Genomic DNA, 13,755 nt, shown 5'->3' with positions numbered 1-13,755 from the left:
TGACACCCACTAAAGTCATTCCGATGAAGGTAGGACAGAAAGTCTGGATAATCCTTTAACTGCCTGCAATAAAGCGTATACATGGAAAATACAGTATAAACCAGCACAGCATAAAGGCTACACCACCCTAAATAAAAAGGCACTCCAAGAAAAAAAAGTGCGATTGCTGAATACACATTGCACACATTACCAGTGGAAAGGTGGGAAGCCTCTGAAGAATTCAGCCTGGAGAGTCAAAGGCAATCTGATTTTTTTAATCTGTGTCTGGATGTATGGGGGGAATAAAGGAGAGAAGGAACGGTTACGCAGTCAGTGTAACAGCCGGCCTGCAACGGAGCCGGCTGACAGCAGAATTTATCCTACCTGTTCCTTCTAAGATGTTAAACTCCTCAGTACATACAAAACTTTTTTTTTTTAAAGAGCTTGCACTGACATTACTCTTTCTGCCATCCAGGGCGGTAACCGCGGCGGGTCTCCTCCTGCCACACCGGGCCCTCCGCCTCCCTCTCCTCGCCGCCCGCCCCAGGTGCTCGGGGCCCCCGGCGCTGCGGGGCCGGGCAGCTCCCGCCGGCCCGCCGTCCAGCTCCACCTTCCCCGGGGCCGCCCCTCTCCCCGCCGCCGGCCCGGCGCGGCGCGGCGACTCCCCCCGCTCCGGCGGGTGGCTCCGGCCGGGGGCCGGGCCCGTCTGTGCCGCCGGCGCTGCAGGTCTCCGGCGGCGCCAGGGGGCCTCGCTCGTCCGCCGCTGCCGGCGCGATGCCCGGGCCTCGCTGGTCAAGTGGTCCTAAACATTTCACAATTATGATAGAGAACTGTTGAACTGTTAAGAACCACTGCACCAAGGAGGCTGAGGAGCCGCGGTCCGCGGGGGGAGCGGGGCGGGAGACGCGCTGCCCGCTCGCTCCTGGCCCGGGCTTGGCTCTTCCTCTCGCCGCGGCGGACCTGGGGACGAGACAAAACACACGGCGCTGGCGAGCGAGCGGCTCCAGCGCCGCGGGGAGAGGGCCCGGCCCGGCGCCCCCCGCCCGCCCGCCCGCCCGCCCGCCCCGCACGCTCCTCACTCAGCGCCGCCACTTACTCATGGCCACTGTCCCGCGAACGTCCCCCTGGCCTTGCGCTGGGGCTTTGAAAGCTTGGAGCCAACAAGCTTTCTTTAAAAGGAAGGGGGAAGAAAAAAAAAAAAAGTCTAAAAAGAACAACAACAACAAAAAGCCATTCTCCTCAGAGGAGGCAGCCCGCGACGGGCGCCCCGCGGCCGGTCCCCCGCTACCCCGCCGCGGCCGCCCCTCTGCCGCGGCTCGGCGTGCGGGGCCCTTTTATACCCGCGCGGGTACCGCGCGGTGGATGAGCCGTCCCCTGCCGCGGCAGCCAGGAATGCAGCCCTCGCCCCTGACACGACCAGTTTTTCCAGGCTGCCTTCGCACTGACGGGGCGGTTTTGTTTCCAGCCATCATCTGGGGCAGCCAAACGTCAGCAGGTAGAAAAGGACAAACCTGTTCCAAGGCGGCGCGTTTCCTCCCGGCCGCCCTCCCGCCCTTCGCCCTGTCACCGGGGGGAAACTGCTCGACAGGTTTCGCCGAAGCTGGAGGTGGCTCCGGGAGGTGAGTAAGAGACTCCACCCTGCGCCCTCCTGACAGGAGCTGCTGCTGCTGCTGACAGGCCGCCTGCCCTCGGCACCCTCCCGGCTCCCCTCGCCTGGCTGCCAGCCGTAAAAAAACAAAACAACAAAACAAAACAAAAAGAAAAAAAAAAAAAGCCCTAAACCGGCCCGTCACGTTCTGTGGGGGATTTCGTCGCCGCAGCGTGAACGCCCGCCTTGGCCCAGGCTCCATGCTTGTCGTGGCATCGCGCCTGGCGGGGAAGGCTGCTTCCCACCCAGCCTGCCCCCGGGCTGGCCTGGGGTGGAGAGGCTAAGTCTCCTGCCTGCCGTCCCCAGTGTTCAGAGCCGGGCCTCTCCTCCCTCCCCACCAGCCAATATTCTCTGAGAGGCAGGGGGTTGCCTGCCAAAGGCAATCTGCAAAAGCCCCCCGACATCCCTGTGTGGGCTGGTGCCATTGCCATGGGCTGCCCTGCCCTCCAGAAGGGTAGCACAGCGTACCCCCCCAGCCTGGAAGTGTTCACTGCCAGCTTCACTCTCCTGAGCGTGGGGTTTTTTTGCTCAGAAATGGCGTGAGAAACCACCCGCTGTGTGCAGGGGGCTGCGTTTGCCCCGTCTTCCCCCACACTCCCCACAGCCCTGCTGCTGTTTCCCCAGGGGAGGCATCCGAGGAGCTGGGGAGCACCACACCTTTTCAGAGCTCGCTTTCTGCTGCTGAGTGTTCCTGACCTCGAGAAGATCACACTGCTTGGTTTCAGAAAGGCAGGACTAAGAAACCAAGACTGAGAACGGTGAAGAAGGGCCTGATTTTCAGAGGTGTTGGGCAGCCAACGGGGAGGACGCCCCAAACTTCCAAAAATCAGGCCACTTGCTCATTGTCACACTCTTAGCCGTGACTCAGGGAGCAACCCTCTCTGAGTTGGGACTTCTTCAATTAATTCCTCTCAATTTTACTTTCTTCATCGACAGAATAGCAACGAAACCTAATTCACCGAGGCTTCCGAGCTGCGTTGTTGGGGAGAGCTGAAAGGCCTTCACGCCCTGCCACCTGACAGCAGGCTTCCCCGTGGTGGCAGCGGGGATGCCGGTTGTTGTTGGTGCCGGTCTGCCTGCGTTGCCTGACCGCGCACTGCTCTTGCCAGCCAGCCCCGAAGACACCATTTCAAAGAGATGTGGATGGTAAACCCTGCTCTGCCAGTGACTCAGCCTACGGCCTCAGCCAAGTCACTTCACCACACCTTGAGAGGGAGAGATAATGCTTACCTACCTCATCTTATGAGGCCTCACTAATGTTTATATAGTGCTTTGAATGTTTAAAGAACCGTCTAAGTGCTGTGTATGAATTTTGGCACTCCAGATCCTATGATCTTTGGCCCTTTAAAAATATAGAAGAGACTCAAGCCGGTCCCCGAGGAAATGCCCATACAGGTGTCACAGAGCAGCAGCGGAGGGAGAGGCCTTCGTGGCTGTGCAGGAGCCATCACAGCTTGTGTGAACGCGGTGCTCGCACCAGAAGCAGGAGCAGACCGGTTGCTCTAGGAGCCTATGCAAACCTCATGCTGAGGAAGCTCCCCGGATCTAGGCTGGAGGCGTTTCAGTCCACTTTGGTAAAACCAGCTCCTGCTCTTTTGCTCTGCCCTCTCAGACTCAAACCCAGAAGTTAATTTTGTACCTTCTTCCAGATAGCCCAATCCGTAAGGGCTTTCTGGACTTTCTCATTGTCCCAAAAAGATACTTGCTTGCCTTGGGTAGAGGAGGGCGCACTATTTGTGAGTTAATTCGAAGGGGACCTCTGTCCTTACTATCAGTGGAAGCAAGGCAGTCTTTACGCGCTGTGAGAAGAGTAATTTCTTTTATGACACAGTGTCCTAGGTCTCCCGCTCCTGCCGGTGATGTACACAGCACGCACAACATGATCGCGCTAGCCGTGTTCTATATATAATCCCGCACTAACTATGCTGCCGACTCTCGCCTGCCCCTGACAAACACAAACCCAGACCCACACCCACACCCATGGCTCCACAATACCAGCCAGCTAAATAATAACCCGACTGTCCGTACTAACTGGGTGCAAAAGCCCTTTCCAGCCAAACCAGTCAGAACCCACTACCGCACTGATATATAATCCCCAGGGATCCCACCACTGTTCTGGTCCGGGTTCAGACACACGTGGCTGATGGCCCCTAAAGAAGGACTCTGACCCCCAAGCGGGGAATTGCCTGGGGCAGCCAGGGGGACCTGAGGTACAAGAACCTGTATGGGGTTTAGGCAGGATTAATCATCTTCTACTTTGAATTTTTTTTTAATAAGTGTTGGTGGTTTTACTGATTGAATTTTTAAGTTTGGGTTTTTTTCAGGGAAGAATATAATAAAAGAAAGTACAGGTCTCTTGTGTTTCTTCGTAAGGGCTGGCTAGAGCAAGCTTTATTGGCTTAAAGGGATCCACCTGGTCAATGTATAAATTCCCTTAGATCACGAGTATGAAAAATGTTCTTTTTTTAATAACTTACATGTTAGAGAGTAGTGGGCAAATGTACATTTAATTTATTTATGTAATTATGTAATAAGTTCTGTTTCTCACCTGTATACCCCCAATTATAGAAGTAAGAAAGCTAACATCCTGCTGCCTCCCTTAGCTAGGTAGAGTCTCCCAGAATAGGCTGAAGGCTTTGAAAAGTAGAAGAGTAGAGATGCCTAACAGTAGGAGTGGACGGACAGCACTACGCAAGGGATAAGCCATGTATTAATTGTTCTTCCTCTGTGACGGTACAAAAGGTGTTTGAAACATTAAAATAATAGAATCGGTTCTGAAATTGTATAGAGGGAAAAATTTAGTTGTAATAGAAGGAATAGTAATTAGTCCTTAATTTCTATTGATGGTTAAACTAGGTATATCCTAGTTTATATCCTACTCTTTTCAGCTGCATATATGTGACTACAGTAGTTCTGTGCTTGGTTTTTGAGGGACCACAGTGCAATAAATGGCCCTGTTAAACAAGCAGCAGGTATGTCCCCCACACGTTTGCAGTCCAGGGGCACAAACCCAATAAAAAGGACTATGCTACCCACCAGCGGGGACTCATCGCACTAGATGCTGAGAACTCTCTGATTGCGCCGACACCCCTGAAACCCGGAGTAGCAGCACCCTGTAACGTGGAACACGGTGGTTCCAGCACCTTGTACAGCAGGCAGAGTTTTCTTGGGAGGGGGAAGCAAATACTAATCAGCTGATGGTGTCAAACAAAGAGGGCAGCACAAAAGGAGACATAATGCCAGGGGTGATTGTAAGAGACAAAGAGCTGGCCCAGGAGGAAGTGAAGATGAAGGGTAAGCTTGTGGGAGGACATAAAAGGGTGTGCTGTTTGCATGGCAGAATATGGAAGATCATGAATGCTCTGGTAATGAGAGGAAGATTATATTTCAAGGAGGTTCTACTTTGCAAAAACGATGTCATGAAAAATGACTGGGAGGTGCTATCATTATTATCCACCAATGTCCCCACACTCCTTTGGCAAAAGGTCCCCATACTTTCCTGCCAGTATCTTATTCCACAGGTAATATCATGGAAGGGCATGTTACTTGTACTACAACATGTTTTATCTGACAGTTCTAAACTTAAAATAAATCCAGCACGCAAACTAAGCCTGGACATGAAGCTTACCGTTTCTCAGCTTATCATTTTTACCTTCCTCATCATTTTCCTACTGATTTGCTGTTCTTGCTCGTTATTGCTCACCTCAAATTAGGTTGGAAGTTTCTTAAGCAAAGACCCAGAGTCTGACATGTCCTGTAAAGTACCTATCGTATTCTTGGGCCTGGTAAACAGAAAAACCCTTGTGCAAGTGGATTTTCTCCCACCCTGGGAAATCAGCATTCCGTATGTTCATAGCAAACACTGATGGGGCAACTTCTTGTTTACTTTAGCTGGTTCAAACTCATTTATCAATACAGCAGCCCACTACGTGTCACATGTGAGCGTAATAATAGCTTGATAGTAACTTGTTTTGCAGTAATAAACACCTTGAGAGATGGCCTAGTGCTTCTTCATAAATAGGACGCCTTTTGAGATTATTGCCTAAATAACATCAAGTGATTTATAGAGAAGTAAGATGGGGTGGGATGTTTTTCCAACCAAGAACTTTTAGAAAGATTGGGGGTTTGCCATGCAGCAGTTAAATTAATAAAGACATGCTAGAAATTAAAATATGGATAACAGCTTCATGCGAAGCTAAGAATTCACATTCTATTGGAAAATGCCACCTTTGTATGCACAAAATTTTGATTAAACCCAAAATTATCAATTTAACAGGAGAGGAGTTTTTAATCTCATATGCTTATCTAAACAGACAGTTCATCATCCCTGAGCACCGCAGAGGTTACATACTAATTTAGCCTGTAATACCACCCTTCACCATTTTCCTTGTTCTGATTTAACATCTTGTTCATTCCAGCAGTTAACTGTGTAAATTACATTACACAAATTAATGTACTTTTTCCTTCTTTGGGAGAATTTTTCAAGTCAAGCTTTGTCCGTATACAGTAGCACAATAGCTAGCAGTAAACAACAGTACAAATTTTCTGTTTTCTACTTCTAATTTTCGATTTAATTGTTAAACATGACAGTTCTTTCAATAACGAGTCTAGAATAAGGAGACCTGAGGGCTTTGCACACTTGCAGGCTGGATCAGTGGGCACAATTACCTGTGCATCAGCAGCTCTAAAAAAAAAAAAAAAAAAAGGCGTGAAAAGCAATCCTTGTGCCGCAGAGATGGTGCGTGAGCTCTCAGCGGCTGTGTCCTGGGAGAGCCATCAGCCTCTGCATCGAGAGCTCAATATTAAGGAGAAGTTTCAACTCCAGCAGCGGAGGCCCTAAATACCATTAGGAAAAGCATATTGCAAGCAACGAGGAGGTACTTCTGCAGTCCCGGTGTAGATTACACTTCGCTATGACTTTCCACTGGACGCTTAGGAGCCACAGCGGCGCGGCGGAGATGACGGCCAGAGACGTGTGCGTGAGCAGTGGAATCCACGGAGCCCTGTTTCACAGTCAACTCTGGATAAACAATCTCCGTAGTATTTTTACCAAATTCAGGAAACTTTGGTCTCATGGTTACTTTTTTTTAATCTCCTCACAATCAATTCTCCTTTCTCCTCTTTTTTTTTTTGTGTTGTGTAGTTTGTTGTTTTGTTGTTTTGGTTTTTTTTAATCTGTAATAAAAATACAAATTAAATAGCCAGTGAACAAGATTTTGACATGACCAGCAATTTTGAATGCCTCACTTTCCGGGTGCCTGACACTATAGACTGGAAGAGGAGCTGACTTTCATAAAATGCCAGACACCTTTTATTCTAGCATTAAGGTTCAGGTGAGACCCTGGAAGCTGACACTTGAAATCACTAGGTTTTTCTGAAAATTTGACCCAACAATTTCCTATTTAAGATTAGCAGCTGTGCACTAAGTGCGCTTTAATAACTTTGTAACTGATTACAATGCTTAATTGTGATAGCTATCACAAACCTTGTACCAACTTTATTTTTCACGGTCACCAACCAGCTGGTTTTTCAGAGTTAGCAGAATTATGTGTTCCGTCCCAGAAAGCCAGCAGAAAGGAAGTCATTGCTAATGATTTGACCATTTATTGAGATTTCCTAAGTATCTGCTGGTTGAAGCCACTGAAGATACAGAGTGTGACTTTGCAATGAAGCAGCGTGGCAAATTTTAGCAACATCTCATATTTCTGGTCTTATGTCCTTGAATGTAGAACTTTCCAAACAACAGTGGTGAATGGTGACATAGTTGTGGGCAGAGAGCTCGGTCAAAGTGGGCCAAGTAAATAAACTGCCTTACTTCACATCACACTCTTGTCAGTCAGCAGGGAGAACAGGCAGTCATCTTTGTCCTGAAGGCCTGGAGCTCTGTGGGATTCAGCAGAGATCTCTGCTGGATGTCCTGCCTCAGGGGTGCTGGGAATCACGTCACCCAAAACTGACCCTTCAGTGGGAATCAGAAGTTCAGATGTGCCACAGAAAGAATTTCATGCATCGAAATCTCACTTTTACTGGGCCCTGGTCACAAAGATCCACAGCAAAACATATCCAGGAAGGAAGCCACACGCCCTGAAAGATGCAAGTGTAATTATTCAGGCACAGGCATCACCATCAGAGAATCTCCCCAGCGCAGCAGCTTCTTGCATATGACAGGATTAATTTACAGCTCTCGGTTCTAATTGTGATAGCTCCTTATCTCTCAGCAAAAGATTGCCATTAAGATTCCTTTTTCTTTACCCTGAAATTCTTTTCTTTGCTATACGTGACCATTGCTGCTGAATTGCCAGGACTGTCATTCCCCTTCTGTGTTAATAATTAATCACTGAACGTTAAATAATTGGAAACCAAGGTGTAGAAATAACCTGCTAATCTAAACAAACATTATTGTCATTCTCTTGCCCCTTTCTTACCACCTTTCACTGCATGGAGTCTCATCTAATTTCACTGGTAAGCTCTTAAAACTGGGGTCTGTGGCTGTTGAACACCAAGCACAAGAGCCTAATAGCATCTACAACAGTGGCACTACAGAAGAAACACATTTATTGTGCACATAAACGTGTAATTAACGGGGCTCATCTGTACTCAGAAATGCGGCATAGGGTACTACCAGGCAGTTCTGGCCACCGTTCCTCTGGTTCCATTTTGAAGCTGAGAAGATGTGAAGGAATACCGTGGCTGGAGAGAGTGGTTCTTTATTGTTGTGATATTCGTTGCTGCCGCAAGACAGAGAACAATCTCTCCGCCTTCTCCCCTCTGGTCGTGCAACTTGCCACGGATCAGGTCACGCGCTGCTGAAGCCTGGCAGTGCTGGTGTACGGAGGAGGCTGCAGAGCGAAGCTGCGGGATGTTGTTCCTTGGCACCTTCCCATGGATTTGGCTGACATCTCCCTCTGATGTGCAGCATCCCGGAGTGGGAGGGAGGTGCCGGTGTGGAGCTCAAAACGCCAGTGGGAGTGCGCAAGATATGCCCCAGCTGAGCGTGCCCCAACAGGCGAGCCTTGGCAGGGCTGGGTGAGGGGGAAAGGGGTGCTGCCTCTTCCCTGCCAACACAGGGAACTCCTGCGAGGAGTCGTGGTCCCCATTTGTTACATCCTCCTGTCACGTCAGCGACAATTTTGGTCAGGCATCAACATAGATTTGGACATCAAGGACCAAATCCTTTGACCATGAGATTTCTATCAACTCTTCCAAATAGGGCCACATTAAGTAGCGCTATTTTGTGCGGTTTACGCTAGATGTTTCATTTTTGTTGCTATGATTCAGGATACTTGTCTCAGCTACACTTCTGAGATGCAGGCTTCTGCCTCTTCCCGTTCACCTGATCACAGGTAAACAAATGTATGGCTAATGAAGTTTCTAAAGTAATTTTCAGGTAGACACTTTGCACAAATAATAAATCTGGTAGTACCAGATTTTATTCTGACTCATGGCCTATCTAAGATGGCAACATTTGAGTCCCACAGATTCATTTGTATGGTTCAGTAGAGTATTTTACATATCTTATAAGCTTTCTACATTAGCAGCTTCTCTAAAAGAGTCACTAAAATGAAAGTGTTGTTACAACCATGCAATCAAGCACCAGAGTGCCATAGCACATTTTTAAAGAATCATGGAAAGACTAGTCTTACTAGTCTAGAAGATGATTGTACTGCTGATAGAGCCCACTTGGAAGAGACACAAACGTATCAGCAATGCTTGTGATGACATATGCCGCGCACTTTTGATCGGTTCTTTATAATTTCTTGTTTTCACCCATCATACAATTATTTCAGGTTTATCTCAGTGATCTAACAAATTGCGATGCTGGAAACTAAAAGCATTTTATTTCTTACACTGCTGCGGTAGGTCCTATGCAGGGATCAGCACAGGTACCTGGAGAAGGGGATTACACCTATGGCCGAACTTGGTCGTGCTATGCGTCCATTAATGTTGTGTGTAAGTAAGTGGAACTGGGCATACTTTGTCTTCTGTGTAAAAGGGATACGTTTCCCTCCTTAGTCATTTCACTACTTGAACCCGTCTTAAAATGGAGGAATCTTCCAACTAGATCACAATCTTTTTGGAAGAATCCCAGTAGATCACACCGTTCAGAAGACTGCAAATAAAGAAACTCTGATTCAAGGAGGATAAAGGGGTTTAGTTGCAGATGAGAGATTTCATTATCACTCATTGCTGAACGCCAAAATCCTTGTATGAGACAACTGAGACAGGCTATAGTACAGTAATTCTAAGTTAAGATGTGCAGAACTGGAGTTATTTAGCAATTTGAGAAGAGCGAGCAGATACTGAAGCCTTGCTGAACAGCTGATTTAATTCAGCAAGTACTGATCAGACACAGTTAATCTGTCAGTGGGTCAGCCAGCCCTGACAGCTGTTAACAGTTTACCAAACGATATGCAATAAGAGAGCAAGCACATGCTGATTTTTCAAATAATTAAGAATGCCCTTCCATCACAAAAGTTTTATAAGAGGATATCCAAACAGAAACTTAATGTTTTCAGACATCAGTAAAAAAGAAAGTGGTTGCATTCAGGAAAGGAAAGTTGTAACTCAAATCAGACAGGAACTTGGACATGTTAGTTGTGCGAATCTCTGCTTTCTGCAGCGTTAGAGAAGTGCTGACATAGGCCAAGTAGTCCCTATCCCTTGGCAGTATTAGCTGGATCATTAGGAAAAAGAAACAAAGTGGAAGCTGGGTGTTGTCTTTCAAGTGAAGAAAGCTGTAGAATTGATGTAATGTTTGACTTTTACAGGAGGCATTCGTAGCGTCTCCTCCGTGGAGAGGCAGCAGAGGTTCCAGCACCAGCATTCATTCCCAGAACATCACTGCATCTTAAAAGACCCAACACTGGAAAAAATCCAACATTTGTGCAGCAGCTACGAGTCTCAGATTACAGACTATGCCTCTTTGCTGTTGTACGGTCACTGCGGACAGCACGCGCAGGCTTGTGCCGCAGTTAGCAGGGTGGACATGGACCGCAGCGGCCCCTCTGGCACTCGCACGCTAGCAGGCTGTCTCAGGAGCTTGTGCGCTTTCCTGGCATGGCATTTCACCTGTTGGTGCCTTTGTAGGGCAAGGGAAGCCACAGTCTGAAGACTTGCATTATTAGACTGAGGCTGGAAAAGAATGGGAGCCACTGCTGTTTTCTAACAGAAACCGAAATGTCATCTTTATGTTCCAATAAGCGTTAAAAACTGATACTAAAAAATATCATAAGCTTTTCTGCACCAAAAAAATGCAAAATTAACTTGTCTAGCTTGTACTGTGCTATTCCAGTGTGTACTGTGTATCAAATATCAAGCACAGATCTGCAGATGATCCTCGCAGTCTGTGTTCGATCTAACAAATCATAATTGGATGTAGATATGAAAGGGTGCATGGACATCACGGGTGACTGGAGTTAAAGCTGTTACAGAAGTTAGGAAACGGGCCCGCAGGTAGTCCCGGCCATGGAATGAGCGTGCTTGTATTAGTAATGGCCCTGTACAGCTGCGTAATCTGCAAACCTTTACCAAGCAGAAGATGGCTGCCTAAAAAGAAGAGTGTATTTGATCTTTTCAGGGATGATCTGAAGGAGAAAAATTAGGATGTTTAAAAAAATTAAGCTGCCCCTGGAATGTCTAGCATACTTTAACTAATGAAAGACACTCAGCTGCTTACAGTAACTAAAAAAAAATAGGTAGGAACAAATAGGTAGAATTTTCATTCCTTACTAATAACAAGATTTTGCTTTTGATCAATAATGATGTAAAGCTTAAGGGTTACTACACACAAATAGATTCATCATAAGACTGGGAGTTATCACGGAGAGTATAATTATGGTTATTAAATCCACTGCATAGCGCAAAGGGTGTAATAGGCGAACAAGACAAACGCAGGATCTCAGAAGCGTTATTGAAGTTCATCCCCGACACCGAATCAAGAGCTGAAGTTTCTGCCTTGACTGGGGGATTTTTGCCACTTTTTTAATCACGGCACCCTCTTCACAGTTTATCTTAACACTTGTAGACTGCTACAGTTCTTCAATGAAATTTTGACATATATAAAAGAGACCCAGTTCTTTCTCAGATAAATGTTAAATTTGCATTCATGCATTTGCCATTAAAACATTTTTTAGATATTGGTCTATTTATAAGGCAAATGGCAATTTTTTAGAAAGTTGAAGGAATACTAGCTTATGCAAGACAGGATATTAACAGGATATACATTTCTGTAAAGGTTTGTCAGAAAGAAGCTAATACTGCCTTATTCTCGCTGTAAACATAGAATCATAGAATCACAGAATGTCCTGAGTTGGAAGGGACCCACAAGGATCATCGAGTCCAACTCCTGTCCCTGCATAGGACAACCCCAAAAGTCACACCATGTGTCTGAGGGCGTTGTCCAATTGCTTCTTGAATGTTGTCAGGCTTGGTGCTGTGACTGCCTCCCGGGGGAGCCTGTTCCAGTGCTCCACCATCCTCTGGGTGAAGAACCTTTTCCTAATGTCCAACCTAAACCTCCCCCGGCATAGCCTCCTGCCATTCCCTTGGGTCCTATCACTGGGAGAAGGGATCAGCGCCTGCCCCTCCTCTTCCCCTTGTGAGGAAACTGTAGACCACGATGAGGTCTCCCCTCAGTCTCCTCTTCTCCAGGCTGAACAGACCAAGTGACTTCAGCTGCCCCTCGTACAGCTTCCCCTCTAAACCCTTCGCCATCTTTGTGGCTCTCCTGGACACTCTCTAGTAGCTTCATATCCTTTTTGTACTGTGGCACCCAAAACTGCACACAGCGCTCAAGGTGAGGCCGCACCAGTGCGGAGCAGAGCGGGACAATCACCCCCCGCGACCGGCTGGCAATACAGTGCTTGATGCACCCCAGGACACGGCTGGCCCTCCTGGCTGCCAGGGCACGCTGTTGGCTCATGTTCAACTTGCCGTCGAACCCCCAGATCCCTCTCCACAACTCAAGCCATTTCATTTTAGCTTTACGAGCTTCTAACTAAAAGTTTTCTCACTGGATCACATTTCTAAATGTTGTCCTTTGTGTCTTTACCTGGCTCATACGCAGGAAGAAAATGGTTCTCTGTTTTCTTCCCCCTCCTTCAGTTTTACTGTTAAGACCTATTATTTCAGTAATTCACACCAGAATACCGTTCTTGGTTCAAAAGAAAAAAAAAAAAGCATGTTTTATACTTTAGATGGGTGTTTTATTTTAGAAATATAAGAACATTATTGTTTAGAAAGTTTTCTGTAGATCAAATCAACCCTTATTGAAAGGTATAAGCAAAATATTGATGCTTCTGTATATGTTGTCAGTCATTCTGGTACAGAAATAAAGACTGGATGCTGCTACGGGCAAATTACTGCAGCTGAGAATCATTTAAAAAAAAAAAAAAAGATTCCAATCCCAAGAAAGTCACTTGCAGAGAAGTTTATCAGGGATTTCCTAGTTCAGTATGTTAATTTTTAGACTATTGATTAGGCAAGAGTTAAGATAGCAGGTCTAAATACTGTAGGAAGAAGAGCCTGTGCACGGTTTTTCTCCTGATCATAAAAATTTTCACAGACATTACTTTGTTACATACACTGCCTTTATATATTTACAGTCAAGACACCAAAAAGATGATGAATTTGAAGCCTGATTTTTATGTTAGATCTCATTGACTTAATTCTGTATTAATTTTATTCAATCTAAAGCATGTTTATTGCTATATAATATCGATCACTTAATAGTGAGACAGCCTAGTTGTAATTTTTGTGACTGTAGTGAAGAGGTGCACTACCCTACACATTAAAAAATCATGCATTTTTATGGTTTTGGTTTGTTTTTAACTGGAGCGCATACAGCGTTTCCTCAGACTTCATACACAGGTACCTTGTTTTAGGGGGATCTGATATGCAACATACCTTGGGAATCTTTTAATACCAGCAGGCTCAGCAAGTAGTCCATGCAGCTTTTCTCCGTGACAAGAATAGCTGTGGGAAGGCTGAAGAGTATAAAGAGGAAAAAGAAAAAACTATCTGCACTTCAAAGATTCCCTTCAGATGAAGCAGATAGAAAATCCACATAGATTATTGCAGAAGCTGTAGGTGAAATTAAAAGTTGCCATCTCCAATATATGCATTTGCCT

This window comes from Nipponia nippon, unplaced genomic scaffold, assembly GCF_047370975.1.
Source record: "Nipponia nippon isolate SJK-2023a ecotype South Korea unplaced genomic scaffold, ASM4737097v1 scaffold_11, whole genome shotgun sequence".
Lineage (NCBI taxonomy): Eukaryota > Metazoa > Chordata > Aves > Pelecaniformes > Threskiornithidae > Nipponia > Nipponia nippon.
Note: the sequence above shows the minus strand (reverse complement) of the source record.